The sequence below is a fragment of the Phycodurus eques genome, chromosome 13, assembly GCF_024500275.1.
Source record: "Phycodurus eques isolate BA_2022a chromosome 13, UOR_Pequ_1.1, whole genome shotgun sequence".
Lineage (NCBI taxonomy): Eukaryota > Metazoa > Chordata > Actinopteri > Syngnathiformes > Syngnathidae > Phycodurus > Phycodurus eques.
In genome coordinates, this window is record NC_084537.1 from 16,143,523 (window position 1) to 16,155,729 (window position 12,207).

Sequence of the window (12,207 nt, forward strand, 5' to 3'; positions counted from 1 at the left end):
AAATTGGCCAACAGCGGAATTAATCTTTTAAAGGCCAATGTGATCTCCCGCTTTTCGATTATTTATTTTTTCTGAACAGAAAAAGAAAAGTTTCCCTGGATTGGTTTGTTGTGTCATAATCAATCAATGAATTAGAAAAGAAAAAAAACACCTGAATCAGAATTTCCCCATGTTATTATGGAAGAAGGCGCTTCTTCAGTGAGTAGCTATAATCCTCCTTTTTCCCCTCCTTAGTTAAAGTTTATGAGCAATAAACTGTTATCATTTTTATTGAGTGTTTTATTTCTTTGTAATAGTGTTTTAATTTTTTCTATGTTGAACTATATTTGTTTTCAACCACACACTGATCAAAAAATGGAAAGTATCATTTATTTTGGGGCTGGAACGGATTATTTGCATTTCCATTCATTTTAATGGGAAAAATTACCTCGGTTTAACGTTTCGGGTTACAAACGGGGTCATGGAGCCAATTATGTTCGGAACGTTCCGTAACGTTCCGTTGTAAATATAACTATAATGCTAGTTCCACTGAGGTCAAAGGCCATATATGGCCCACAGGCTACAGATTCTTCACGCCGACATATGTGATACCCTTTCTTAAACAACAACCCTAAAGCAGGGTACACACACATGACGATGAACGGGACTGACCGATTGTGCTGTGGTGTGGGGTAAGTTCAGAGTGATTTTTCCAACCTGAGGCTGGACACAAATAGAGGAGCGTGTGTTTGTGTAATGCATCATAAAAATGACAACCATCACAATGCAATTACAAGATAAGATAACACTTATCTTAGCTATTTCTATTTCACCTTCTGTGACTATTTCTCAGCAGTCTGGATGCCATGTAGCACCATGCTGCCTCTCACAGGTCAGTGTTGGTACTATGCCAGACATGCTGTGTCTGGCATCTCGTGTACACTCCATACTATAAGAGCTGTAAGAAACCACTTGGTGACTTTTTCCTCGCCATAAGCAGTTTCGTTCACGTTTTAAAGTTTAGTTAAGGCGCTCGATGCATTTTATTCTCTATTAATCAAATGTAGTACAAACATACTTGTGGTTTCGAGCTCCCCGGACTCAAGCAAATAAATGTTTTCTTGGGTAAAATTTGGTTGTCTGCAATCCACCGACTAGAATGCTGTGTTTAAATGGAATGAGAGGAGCCACTTTAGCTGGAGATGATTGAAGTTGGATGTGATCACTCACACGGCGTTAGAAACCTCCCTATTTTAGATCTGCCGGCCTGCGCTCATCCGCGAAATTACCAAAACTGGGTCTAGCCCGCCTCCACGCAGCTACGCCACTACGCCAGTCACGAATAGCTCAAGATGTTAAAAATGAGTAAGTGTCACTCTGCTTTAACAACAATAATCTACAACAGGTTTCAGCACACAATATAGAACATAAAACAGCAATAAACTGAAGACCCGGATAATGACAGTGTGCGTGTGAGAGATAAAAAGAGAGACAGAAAGTGTTAGAGAGAGCGTTTGAGTCGCCACCAACATAGCAAAGCCCGTTCTTTTTGCATGAAACATTTAAAGGTTTTTCCCAGGCTCAGTTTGACTTTCCCCTCAATAGGGACAAATACTACTACAAATACTTTATATCCCCTCCTTACATAAGAAGTGAATATTATCTGTTAAGCCCCCCGCCCTCTTATCTAAATGTGAGATAAAAGGTACTGATACATACAGGCTTTTCCCCAGCAAGAGAATAAAGATAGCAAAAGACAAATGGGGTTTCCTCATATACCACATGATAATGTTAGTGGCTTGTCGGTGACTTGGGAGAAAGGATGTGTCAAGACAGTTACAACAAGAAACATTGATAGCTACTGCATCCGTCATTCTCAGGAGTGTTGTGTTCAATGTGTTTCTAAAGGGGGGGGGGGGAGGGGCCATCAGCTGCTGGTCTGGAGAATGTGGAATGAGGTTTCATGGGAATGTGTGGGCTTATGTGGCGTGGGGACACGTTATGAATATATAAAGAAGCCCCTTAGTGGCATCTGCTACAAAGACAATTGATGTTCCTGTCAAGCCAAGAAGCAACTGCAACAAACACATGAACACCACTGCAGTAAAATAAAAATGTCATTGTTCTTCTACACGCCAAAGCCATGTTGATTATTATATCAAGGTGAACATGTGCATTGTTGATTTTGAAAATGTGGAAGAAAATCAACCAGACACCTACCAAACTAAGAGTGTGGTCCTATAACACATTTCTTTATGTCTGCTGACCTCTTGTGGTAGAAGACCCAACCACAGCTATTAAAAGTTAACTTTTTTCTCATCCACTGAAATTCATTATATTAGTGTCCTTGAGACATGCTGAAGCCCAGTTGTCATGTTTACTTGAAAGCACAAATTGAATTCACTTTTTATATTCAATGCTCATGTGTTTTAAAGTGAAATATCCAGTTACGCGAGTATCTGTCTGCTTTGTATATCCATCCATCCGTTTTGTATGGCTCCTTTCCTCATTAGGGTCATGGGTGAGCTGGAGCCGATTTCAGCTGACTTTGGCCAAGAGGAGAGGGACACCCTGGACTGGGTGTCAGTCAATCTCAGGGCACATAGAGACAAATAACCAGTCCCATTCTCACCTATGGACAATTGAGAGTCTTCAATTATAGCATTCTACTGTGCTGACCAGTTTTCAATATATTTGAAGACTGGATATAATTTGATCTCAATCAATGATGGCAGTGATTCTCAAAGTGTGGTACGGGTAGCCCTAGTACTGGTATGTGATCTCCCTTTTTTTGGTACTGTCAAAGTACAGTTCAGTTGTATTTAACTTTTAAATTCAATACATTTGCAGTCAATATTTCACAATAGTTTGCTTTTAATCATTGATCTAGGTACAATTCTTATTTAACTTTTATGTGCAATACATCTTAATTGAATCATTATTAAAGTGCATTTTTTTTATATTTAAGCTTGCACAGTGTTAATGTTTAAACTGGTAGGGACTACATATAAGCTAAGTATTTGTTTTAGGTGGTATTCGGTGTTAAAGTTTTAAGGACCACTCAACTGTGGCAGTCACAATCAAAATGATGCTCTTGTTTCTTCTTCCAAAAACAATTTAAGCAATAATTGAGAAAATCATCAGATTAATCCACAGTAAAATCATTGATTGTAGCATAATAGAAATATATTACAATTCTGCTTATCAAATGGGTGAATCATGCTTTGACATATACTTATATATATCAAAATAGAATCAAAGAAAAGAGCTATCAGCTGCAGTAAATCTTTGCGCTTACAAGTCAAGTTAAAGTTCATTTAAGAGTACCTTTTGAATTTGGTCTTTGCACTTATAAGGTGCACATATATCTTCTTCTTAATCACTGTGTATGACTAAATCATTACATTAAGTATATGTGTATTAAAGGGTTCTAAGTTCAACTGTGAGGAAAATACATAATGACAAGAAGCTTGCTATCAAAGCATTGTTCCAGCTCATATCTGATAAATATGTCTGTGCAGATGAATTGTAATAAACAACACATAGGCAACTGTGTGAAAGAGCTCAACGAGTCACTCAATTAAATATAAAACTGTTCATCAATATTGAGAATTTGCCCTTCAGTCACACCAACAGTCACTTTTTTACTGACATGATAAAAGCTGCAGGTGTAAAGTTGGCACTGCAAAGAAGAAAATATCTTACGCAGCTTTGGCATAGTGCCGGCTTTGTGCACAGCCTTCTTCATGTGCTCTTGTTTGACCCCCAAACAATGATTTCAAGTGAATATTCTTTTCATCGTTGCGGAATGAGAACAGACTTCAGAGCGCATACTGTAGTTCTTCCCGAGGCAAAGCATTTCAGAAAGCACAAAACTTTGTCAAAATTAAAAATAATAATAATAATAATAATTAGTTTTTTTAATGGGGAAAGCGCAACAAGGGCGACAGAAAAACCTTCCATCCTTCTAGTTTAGCCTTTAACATGCAAATTTAGCAAAATGAACCTTTAGAAGTTCAGCGTAAAAAGAAATTGCACCAATAAAGGGAAGTGACAAAACATGGTTGGACTAAAACAAACTCTGAACTTGCAGATCGGGAACCCAGCTTTTCATGTGACACAAATCGCACTGACACAGTAAGCATAGCTAATTTTTTAGAACCTGACATCTCGCCCAATTTTTGGCAATTTCTCACACAAATCATATGTAAATAACAAAAAACTGCACTGAGAAAATAAGTAATCAATAGCTACAAGGGTAAGTAAATTAAGGGTTACAGCCTTATGTTTGTTTCCAGGTGCAAAACGGGTGCCCATCCAGTTTTTAGTGGGTCGCCAATTGAGTAAAATGCTGTAAGCTTATTGACTGTCAAGCGTGCAAATCTTAATTTTTGATTAATTTCTGCTGTAATAAATCGATGTCTGTTGTGTTCTACTAATTTATATAATGAGCTGACTCATGAAAATGTGATGAGAATACACCGGGTTCATCTAACAGTTGAGCGAGGATGCAGAATACAGTGGCTCTAAAAAGTGTACACACCCCTGTTCAAATGCCAGGTTTCGTGATGTAAATGAGAAGATAATAATTTTTTCAAAATCGATCATTAATGTAACCTATAACATGCAAAACCCAAGTAGAAGAAAAAAAATATTTTTAAAAGAGGAAGTAAAAATAAACATAATAATGTGGTTGCACAAGTGTGTAGCACACACCTGCCACCATTTGAACTGCCTCTGATTTAACACCAAATAAATTTCAGTGGTTGTTTTTGTTTTTTTGTTTTTGTTTTCAGCACAAAACCTTCAGGCTTCTGCTAGAAAGCAAAAAAAGCAATTGGGGTTCATCCGAAGTGGTGTAAAGTGTGACAGGTGTGTGCTGACTGTCATTTACGAGGAGTTTGTACGTGATTTGTTAATTCTGAATATAGCCATAGCCTATTGTAGTGATAGGAGTCTTCAAACTTGTGCAACCACATTATTTCAGCTGTTTATTTTCACTTCCGCTCTAGAAAAGATTCCATTTTTTTTCCAATTGCGTTATACAGGTATAGAGCGCATTAATGGTGGATTTTGTTTTTTATTTAAATGCTTTATCGTGGTCTCATTTATTTTATTTCACACAAAAAAACCTGGTGTTTGAACAGGGTTGTGTAGACTTTTTATATCCACTTTAAGGCCCAATAAAACAAGTTTACATCACTTATACATATCTGGACGTATGCTGTTTTTGGTCCACTTGTCTCGCTGGAGACGGCTGTGCTTGATGGAGCTTCTAATTGACTGGCCTGAAATTTGAGAGCTACTTTGGCTGAATTACTGGAGATGACGACATAGTGTAGTAGAAGGTCCGAGTTACTTTAAATGGGGTGTTATACAGTTATGAAATGAGGGGATTTACAGAGTAAAATATGTTGTCTCACTAATGTGGAGATAGTTATTGTGCTACTACGGATCTATTTGTGTCTTTTGGATGAAAAATTACAGGTATGTTCACAAGTTGTCACCCCAGGGATAAGCCATTGCAAAACTAAAATGAATGAAGACACACTGTACTTTTCTGAGAGTTTCACCTGGACTGCAGTCTTGATTTGAGAGAAAAACAAACTAGTTGTGATGAGAAATGGGGACACACTCGTACTCCACATCTGTTCTTCAAATTATGTATACCATATACTCTAGTGTAATTATTCGACTGCAAAGTAACTCGATGTAACTTTTCCAGGACCAAAAAATGCAAAGGGGTTGTATATCTAATTATCAAGTTTGGGTGAGTCTATACGTTTTTTATATGTTGGTTATGACATTGTAAAATATTTAAAAATAATAATGGAAAATAGCTCTTAAAAAATAAATTTCACAAGTGTGTGCAAGGAAAAGACACTTCTGCAAGTGGAAGCCTTGCCGCAAATTAAATCACATAAATTTGTTTTCAGATCCTACTACGATTTATAACTAGCAAAGGTGCAAAGCAGTAGAGCTTTACAAGCACCCTTTACTGCCACAGGAATTCACTTCTCCCGTCCTTACTAAATGACTTAGTGGTTCATTAAAGCTTCAAACGTGTTAACAAATGGATTAATAATTGGCTTATAATGCGGTAGTAGCTCATCTGTATGGACTTGGGTTATGGAACTGAGGAGTCACGGTTCGATTCTCACAAAGAAAAAGGGCAACTGGTTGTTTGGAGAGATACTCATCTGGATCCTAACGACTGCCAAGGTGCCGTTTTGCATAGGAACTTTCCGAAGTTCTGATAAAGTGCTTTTAGTATCACTTAAATATGTACATAGATTTAAAAATGAAGACTGTATTCGTGAAAAAGGCTAGTTTTGTGGGACATATATTAGATATATTACAAGTACGCTTAACTGCCGCAGAAGGTCACTTCTGCTGTCCTTATTCAATGACTTATAGCGGTTAATTAAAGCATAAAACGTGTTAGGCGATGAATTAATAATTCATTTATAACCGCTTCCTAGCGGCACTCTTATTGGGGGTAAGTAAATAGAGAACGTCAGGCATACATTAAACTAAACACAGTCAAACTATTCAGTCCCGTGTGTTTTTTTTTTCTTTAACTTTCACGCTTTACAATGACTCTTCACAGTGGATTTAAAAAGTCTACACACCCCTGTTTAAATCCATGTTTATGTGATCAAGATGAATTAGACCAAGATAAAACATTTTAAAACTTTTTCCACCATTAATGTGGCTTACAGTATAAGCTGTACAACTCAATTGAATTTTTTTTTACATATTTTCAAAAGGTGATGCAAAAACAAACAACTGACATAATGTGGTTGAAGAAGTGTGCACACCCTCTCATAAGTGGATGTGGGTGCATTCAGATTTAACCAATCATCTTAAAACTCATTTTAAATGGGAGTCATCACACATCTGCCACCATTTAAAGTGCCTCTGATTAACCCTGAACAAAGTTCAGATGTTCTAGTAGCCTTTTCCTGACATTTATTTCCTTTCTACCAGAAACCTGAAGGTTTTGTGCTAAGAAGTACTGCAATTTGAAACTGTTCATAACTCTTTCCATCTTGTCTGAGGCCGTAGTTCCATCTGAAGAAAAACAGCCCCAAAGCATGATGCTGCCACAACAATGCTTCACCTGTAGGTCTGGCCTGCTTTTGGTGATGAGCAGTACTTTGTTTGCACCAAACATATCTTTTGGAATTATGGCCAAAAAGTTCAACATTGGTTTAATCTGAAAATCTCCCAAACACGTGTGACAAAGTCCGTGCAGAGAAGTAATGTGGCACATCAGTTTAATGGGTGGACTTCCAAACTTTGTTGTAGTATCATGCAATAACAAAGCTGCAGAACATGACGTGGAGGATTAAAACTATTACCACTAGGGTGGTGAGAGGAGTTCTATACCAACTGTGCGGACCCCATAAGTACAGAGTGTGAGTAGTTTAGTCACCTCTGCATACTGTACTGTGTATAAGAGCATGCAGTACAGTAGTGCAGAAGTGAAAAGTTTGGCAGCCTGGGCCTTGTGGTGCCTGTCCTATACGACGCTATCAGTAGTGCTGATTGTTTTTTTTTTGTGGGGGGGTTCGACGCACCGGCGGGTGCATGGAGCGTGGAAGAAGACTGCGGGGCTCGCCACTGACTGGTGCACACACTCAACTCGGGCCAGATGATGATGATGAGCGGTATGAGGAGAGACTCAGCCGCAGCAGTCGACTTGTTGTGTGTGCGGCCAATGAAACCACTCAAGCGCCTTGCTCTTCATCCTCGCCATCACGGCCCGCCCCCCCCCCCCCCCCCCACTAAGGAGCATGCAAAGCGAGGGTGGTGTGTGTGGTGGTGGTGGTTGTGGTGGTCTCTCACCGTCGGTGATAGTGGTCGACTTCGATCGTTGTCCACAGAAACACTGCAGCATATGCGCTCCTTTCTGAAGGAATGGCCTCAGAATCCTCATTGATTTGGCTTTTTGATGAGAGCCCTCCTCAATCCAAACAATAGCACAACACAACACGGCACGAAGGGTCAGGCAGCATAGCGTATACAGCCAGCCAGCCTGCCTCTCTCTCTCTCTCTCTCTCTCTCTCTCTCTCTCTCTCACTCTCTCTCTCTCTCTCTCTCTCTCTACCTCTCTCTACCTCTGTCTCCTTCTCTACAGCCTTGGAAGGACACAGTCTGCAGGACACGTTGGGATGAAACGAGGCATCTTGAGGTGGTCTCACCACTACCACCACCACCTGCGCCACCTTCTCTAGTCCGTTTCGTCTAGAGAGTCGTCATCCACGCTCCTCTTGCCCGTTTCTCCAGGCAACGCAAGGACGACACGCTGTGCTCCAATTGTACGGCACCGGCAGCGGACGTAATAGAGAGGGGTGTGGGGGATCGGGGGCTGGGAGGAGGAAGAGGAGGGGGAGGAGGCGTGCTGGTGCGGGAGGTTTTGTGGGTGAGGGACGGAAGACGCGCAGCGCGTACACTAGAGGTGGCAAAAGTACTCACACTCTTATTTGAGTAGAGGTATAGATACTTGTGGGTGAGGGGAATAATAAAAGATAAATAAATGAAAATGTGTAATGAAAGTTCAAAGGGATGGATTTATGTCTGATTTTGTTTTTCCCAACTTCACCTCCTTAAATATACCATGAACCAAGTGGTGCCCGAAGTTACTGACTTCCGACGAGAGTGACCTGACTTCGCGATACAAGCCTTCGTTTGCCCGTTCTTTTTTTTTTCTTCTTCTCTGTTTTTTGTTGTGCTTTGACTTTGAGATGCGAGCGCAGTATGGTGGCAGTGAACTCAACTTTCTTCAAAGCAAGCAGCAGTTTGGCAGATAGAGAACAATTTTTTTAAAAAGCCTGCTTTCAAGCTGTTTATTTTCTTTCCCAGTTGAGGTTTACTGTCAAATTAAACATAAGACAAAGTTAATTACACATTGTGTATTTAAAACAACCACATGAATTTGCTTTTAAATCCACTAGCTTAATGCTAACACTTAATGGGCAACGCTTTAGACGGGCTTTTGAAAAGCTTCTACATACATACATGTGGCAGTGTTATAACCCTTTAAGCAACGGATATTTGAACACAAACAGTGCAGCAACACATGCAGACACATAATATAACAATACTCACAGGTATATTCTTTATCGTCTGAAAAAGATTAAAAGGAAAAATGACTAATATTATTGCAGATTACTGAGTAATTTACAGTAGTTGAGTGAAACTCTTCTTTGTTTGTCTGCATGTGTGGTATACTGTCCCCTGGTGGCCAAGTCCCACACCAGAAAGAGCCGCAAAGAATTCACCTTTTAAATTATTTACATTCTATTTAATTATGTTCGTACTATGTTTTTATAAAGTATATTATTATATAGTGCTATTTTCCTTTTTGAAAAACATTTTTTTAAATCGTGTTGTTTTATTGCGGGCGCTGGAACAGATTAATAGCATTTCCATTCATTTCAATTGGGAAAGATCATTTGAGATACAATTGATTTGAGTTCCGAGTGTAATCATGGAACAAATTAAACTCAAGGCAGCACTATATATTGTTTACATCAAATTGTACCTTTTGGCTCAATTGTGACCACATTTGGCCAATTGAAACCCATGAAAACTACATTATAATTTATTGTTATTTGCAGGATAGAATCATACAATTTGGGTAAAATGGGATTCATTTCATTTATTTTTTAATCTTTTCTGCCAGGTGAAATTTTTGGAGAAGGGAGTAGTTTCATGTAATATTCTTAATTTCCGAAAAAGGTGTTTACTGGCTCACTGGACTCTCGTAGAGCAAATGAAGTACTGAGGACTGGGGTTCAACCCCAGCCCCACCTGTGTGGAGTTTGCATGTTCTCCCCATGCCTGCGTGGGTTTTCTCCGGGCACTCCGGTTTCCTCCCACATCTCAAAAACATGCGTGGTAGGTTAATTGCCAACTCTAAATTGCCCGTAAATGTGAATGTGAGTGTGAATGGTTGTTTGTTTGTATGTGTCCAGCGATTGGCTGGCAATCAGTTCAGGGTGTACCCCGCCTCCTGCCCGATGATAGCTGGGATAGGCTCCAGCAGCCCGTGACCCTCGTGAGGAGAAGCGACTCAGAAAATGAATGGATGGATGGATGGATGGATGGAGGTTGTTTTACATCTTGCGCATTGTCCAAACAAACTGGAATTTAAAACGTTAAAAAGTTAAAAAAGTTTTAATTTTTTTTTAAAAAAGGGTATTTTAGAGTAATAACAATAACTCGTGTTAGTTAAACATTATGCAGTAATACAGATGTCTGTATGTGGCCAAAAATGGACAAATACAAGCTAAAAGGGTAATAAAAGCAACAAAAAAATGAAGGAAAAGTACTAATTGATTTTTGCCCTCAACTATATGCAATGCTACTGAAACCTTCTATATTTACTGTAAACCTACTATAGGTATATATTTATATATATATAAACCTACTATAAATGTTGCTTAAAATATACTTCAGCTGGAAATAAGGCTTTTCGTAACAATATCCAACAAAACATTTTGTAACAGCACATTAAGTGTAAAACACGTATTGGAAGTTTGAAGAAAGAGTTGTTTTCATTCAACTAAATACTGTGCACCAATTTCAGTGCAGCATTCACAATGTCGCACTAATAAGGTTTCATACAAGTTTGCACAACAAGCACACTACAATTCTCTCGCCAACAACCTTGGGCTTACATGTTGTCAGTAATTTAATGTATAAAATAATGTTCAAAAAAGGATGTTGCGGGTAAGCAAAACATCTCAACAGCAGCAGCAGAAGTAATGCAAAATTAAGAAAAAAGGTCAGTGAGGAGTAGTGGGATTGGGTCAAGGCAAGGGAAGGTGGGAGGGGCACACAGATAGTGTGATGATGCTGAATATTCAACTCTATACTGTCCCTCTGCACAACCAATCAACATTATAGGCAAAGACAATGTATTGGGAGAGTGAAAAAAGGTGTATATACAGTAAACGCTCGTGACCCTAGTAAGGGTAAGCGGTACGGAAGATGAATGAATGTTTCCAATTGTTTTACAGTTCTGCTGTATAACCTTCCAAAAACAAGATGTCTTGTATGTGTTAGGAAAAAACTCTCATCTGCATGTGAGGACACTGGAAAGATCAGACAGCTCTGGTTTCACCTCCACACGCAGTAAATGCCCAGAATGCCAGGTGAAAAGTTGACCTTGTAAGCCGATCTGCAAACATCCATGTTGTTGTGCTAGTCAAATAGCGTGAGGGGGAAAAAAATTTATATCATTTCATCATTTCATGTAAAATAAATGTGTTTGAGCGAATAAACAAACAACATTGACAAATCTAACATTTGACTTACCATCGTTGACTTACTTGTTCCCCGCAAGCCCATGCAGCAAATAGCGGAAATGTGCGAGTAAAGCACTACTTTTATCTAAATGAAGCTTCTCAACTCAATAGTCCACAACATTTTTTTCTAAATGAAATGCCTCAGCTCACTTCAACTTAATTCCTGTACCAAGATGTCACAAGGTAGCAGTAAAGCTTTACTTTTGTCGAAGTGAACCTTCTCGCCTCACTTCAAATAGTTCCTTAGCACCAAGATGCCACAAGATGGTGACAAATTACTACTTTTGTCTAAATGAAGCTCCTCAATTCACTTTAACAGTTTCTTGGCACCAAGATGCCACAAGATGGCAGCAAAGCACTGCATGTGTCTAAATAAAGCACCTCACCTCACATTATTACATTAACATTGTTCTTTGGTAGGTGTGAATGTGAGTGCAAATGGTTGTTTGTTTCTATGTGCCCTGCGACTGGCTGGCAACCATTTCAGGGTGTACCCCGCCTCATGCCCGATGATGCCTGGGATAGGCTCCAGCACTCCCGCGACCCTTGTGAGGATAAGCAGCTCAGAAAATGTATGTAGGGATGTTCTTTGGTACCAAGATGCCACAAGATAGCGACAAAGCACTACTTTTGTCTGAATTAAACTCTCAACTCACTTCAGCATAGTTCCTTGGCACCAATATGCCACAAAAAGGGCGGCAAAGCACAACCTTTGTCTACATAAAGCTCCCCAACTCACTTCAACATATAGTTCCTTGACATGGATAGATGTTTGAATTAACATAATGTTAAACAGATGCTGAGTGACAAGAGGGATGCCAGAATGACTCAGTATTTACAGCAGTGCAGCCCACAGTGGAATAAAACAGCATAAAAGAGACACTTAATCATTTAAACGCTTTGTGTCGTT